At 41.6% G+C, this 3,932-nt stretch overlaps 1 non-coding gene across 1 annotated transcript; it reads left to right on the top strand.

The window, feature by feature from the left end:
- Positions 1 to 762: 762 nt before the first annotated feature.
- On the top strand, positions 763 to 867 carry LOC118143419 (U6 spliceosomal RNA). The gene has a single exon (XR_004727639.1). It is a non-coding gene; the product is annotated as a U6 spliceosomal RNA (small nuclear RNA).
- Positions 868 to 3,932: the final 3,065 nt, after the last annotated feature.

Here is a 3,932-nt window from a genome sequence, read left to right as displayed (position 1 = left end):
TGTTTCACCAGAGAGGGATATTTGCATACAACAATAGCCAATAGAATTGCCTTTCACAGAACTCAGTGTGGCAGTTGTATTATCTCAGTTCCAGATGGTTGTAGCCCCTCAAGAGTAATTATTACCTTTCTTTTCATAACAGAACCCCAGTTATTCAAGCATTTCACGAACATGAGTGCTGGCAAATGAAATACTAGTAGCTATGTTGAATGGTACCTTCAGGAAGTCTCCAGACAGTGAGCCAGGCACCTTCTTCCTTTCCTCTTTCGGTTGAATGGAATTTGAGCGTGATGGCTGGAACTCAGGCAGCTATCTTGGACCTTAAGTCCAAGGAACAAAAAGCTAAGGAAGGCAGAGCACTGAGCTAGCAGGAGCCTGGGTCCCTGTCCAGCAATGGAAGATTTACCTCCAGAATTATTTTCTATGTGAAAGAGAAAAAAACACCTGTATTGTTCGAGCCACTGTTATTTTGGGTTTGTTGGTTTGCTTCATGTGACAAAATCTAGTCCTAACATATGCCCTGATTCTGAGGGCTTTCCTTATAGCAATATGTTGCTAACTGAGAAAGAGAAAACCAGCACTGACAGTCAGGAGCTGTCCTGGTACAACCAGCAATGCCCAATGGCATTGCTAAAAGCTGTCTGGTCTTCACAATGAGGTCTTGATGTTGTTCAGTTGAACATAAACAATTGCACAAAACATCAGCCTCAGACAAGACCACATTGTGACCATGAGAGCCCCTGACAAAAATAGGATCACTCTGTGCTTTTGCCAGCAATACATATACTAAAATGGAAACGATATGGAGAAGGGTGGCGTGGCCTCTGTGCAAGGATGACACAAATTCATGGAACGTTCAATTTGTTAAAAAATAATATTATTCCATTTCATGTCTGAACACAGACAAAATATGAACATTGTCCAAGCCACAAAATACCAACACCCCACCCATCTTAGCTAATACGAGTGACTGCTGATTCCTTAGCAATTAAAGCTCTAGCCTGGCTTCCTTCCTCTCACTTTCTAGATAAGATGCACAATTATAGAATTAATTCCACTTCCTGACAGCGTCCAAATCAGACCAAAGTCCCGCTTTCTTGAATCCTTTCCCAAATCACCACACACAGCCCAAATCCTATAAGTCCTTTTTGACATTCTCCTACAGAGACACTCCATGGTGTCCAATTGTGTGTGTTGTCTCTCATCGCAGTGAGGAACACCAATTTGCTCAATTTCAGTTGTGTTTCTGGAGGTCTCCATGGCATTTGTGTTGCCATACTGTGTCTACAGTGGAAAACTAAAAATAAATCTACTCAACATATCAATCTGGAATTCAAATGATCCCACCCAAATGGAAAGCCCCTATTCTTCAACAGACTTCAATCATCAAGAAACCAAAATATTAATTTGTAGCAATCAGATTCATTGAAATTATCCCCTTGTGCTATTTCCATGGCCTGGAAAAGACCCAGTCAGAACCCTTACCTGGTATTGAGCTTGCAGTAACCACAGCAAGTTCATCTCAATGCTTCTTCAAATAAGAAAAACTTTTGGTATAATACACAGATGGAAGCTCTATACTCTATTCTTCTCTTTCCCTTTCTTCTTTTTTTCTTTCTTTCTTTTTTTTTTTTTTTTTTGAGATAGAGTCTGGCTCTGGTGCCCAGGCTGGAGTGCAGTGGCACAATCTCGGCTCACTGCAACCTTTGCCTCCCAGGTTCAAGCAATTCCTTGCCTCAGCCCCTCGGATAGCTGGGATTACAGGCGCCTGCCACCATGTCCAGCTAACTTTTGTATTTTTAGTAAAGACGGGGTTTCACCATATTGCCCGGGTTGGTCGTGAACCCCAGACTTCAATTGATCCATCTGCCTTGGCCTCCCAAAGTGCTGGGATTACAGGCATGAGCTACCGTGCCTGACCAGTTTTTCTCCCTTTCTTTCCTGCTTCTTTCGTTCCTATTCCTTCTCTCCCTTTTCTGCCTTCTCCCTTGCTAAACTTCCAGCTTTTCAGTAGTTCCTGAACTTCATTTGCTCAGCGCTACTTTAAGTGGGACACTCTTGGACTAAGTTCATAAATCAGATTCTTAAATCACATCTATCATTCACGGGCAGCCTTTGCAGCTATACCGCCTGCCATGTTTCCTTCTACTCTTTACCTGCTTAAAAAGGACCACAGCTTGCCTCATTTTCTCAGGAAAAAGTAATAGGCCCTCCCAAATGCTCTAATAGGTGAAAGCAAGAGACAACTCAATTTCTATTCTAATTTTTACTCTCACCCCTTTCTCCTCACCTGATCCACAGGCTGCATTCAAAAGTAAACTTCTAGAGACAATGTCCTTGCTTTTATTGTCCAAATCAAAGGCACGACTCTCAAGATGGAAAAACAGAAGGGAAATTATCTGGCAGATACTTTGTGACAAGTAAGGCCTTCAGATGTTTTTCCTCCTCACTCCAAATAAGCATTGATGCCAAAATTACAACTATACTCTACAATTACAAGAATCTTAATATCTTTGGAATCTCTGGTTCCCATCTAAATACCTAGGGCAAAATCAAATGGTAAATAAACATTGTTTGAATGATTTAATTAATCATCTATGCTAAAAAAATGTAGCTGACATTAACTAAATAGGAGAAAATTCGTAAGATGGACAAAGAAAGTGACCTGAACCAAAAGAAAGGGTCATTGTGTGTGTTGTATTTTCTTTAAAGTTTGCAAGAAATCACCTTGAAACTTGAGGCATAAAGAAACAAACAATAAATTAGGAGTCAGGTCACCCAGGTTTTCAGAAGACATGAAGCTTATTTGTCCTTTACTATTTCTGTTTTGGTTTCTTTTGTTCTTTTCCTTTTTTTTTTTTTTTTTTGAGACCAAATATTGCTCTTGTTGCCCAGGCTGGAATGAAATGACATGATCTGAGCTCATCACAGCTTCCACTTCCCAGGTTCAAGCAATTCTCCTGCCCCAGCCTCCCAAGTAGCTGGGATTACAGGCTTCCACCACCATGCCTGGCTAATTTTTGCATTTTTAGTAGAGACTGGGTTTCATCATGTTGCCCAGGCTGGTCTCGAACTCCTGACCTCAAGTGATCTGCCTGCCTCGGCCTCCCAAAGTACCGAGATTACAGGCATGAGCCACCATGCCTGGCCTGTTTTTTCTTTTTAAAATAAACTTAGAGGCAGGCTCACAGGCTCATGTCTGTAATCCCAATTCTTTAGGAGGCCAAGGCAGGAAGATCACTTGAGTCCAGGAATTAGAGACCAGCCTGGGTAACATAGCTTGACCCCATCTCTCAAAAGAAAAAAAAAATTAATTAGCAGGGCATGGTGGCTAATGTTACTTAGAAAGAACTTTTACATTGCTTACAGAATGTAATTTATCAGTCTCCCCTAGGTATTGATCATCAAACAGTGTGACATCATCTGGGTCAGTATTACACCACAGTCAGTTCTCAACAGGCTCAGGTGAACTTAAGAGTTTGATTTTTTTTTTTTTCTAGTTCATTTTATTCCTTCGTCATTTTCTTTTTCTTTTATTTTCTTTCTGAGACAAAATCTCGCTCTGTCACCCAGACTGGAGTGCAGAGTCATGATCTTGGCTCACTGCAAACTCCACCTCCCAGGTTCAAAGGATTATCCTGCCTCGGCCTCCTGAGTAGCTGGGACTACAGGCGCATGCCACCAAACCCAGCTACTTTTTATATTTTTAGTAGATACAGGGTTTCACCATGTTGGCCAGGCAGGTCTCGAACTCCTGACCTCAAGTGATCTGCCTGCCTCTGCCTCCAAAAGTGCTGGGATTACAGGTGTGAGCCACTGTGCCCAGGCCTCGTTTTCTATGTATTTTTAGTTATGTTCTTAGCGGTTACTACTCTTGATGTCCTAAATTTATAACATCTACTTTGAATGGTTACCAACCTAGCTTCAATAAC

Source organism: Callithrix jacchus, chromosome 7, assembly GCF_049354715.1.
Source record: "Callithrix jacchus isolate 240 chromosome 7, calJac240_pri, whole genome shotgun sequence".
Lineage (NCBI taxonomy): Eukaryota > Metazoa > Chordata > Mammalia > Primates > Cebidae > Callithrix > Callithrix jacchus.
Note: the sequence above shows the minus strand (reverse complement) of the source record. Positions and strands in the feature narration are given on the sequence as shown.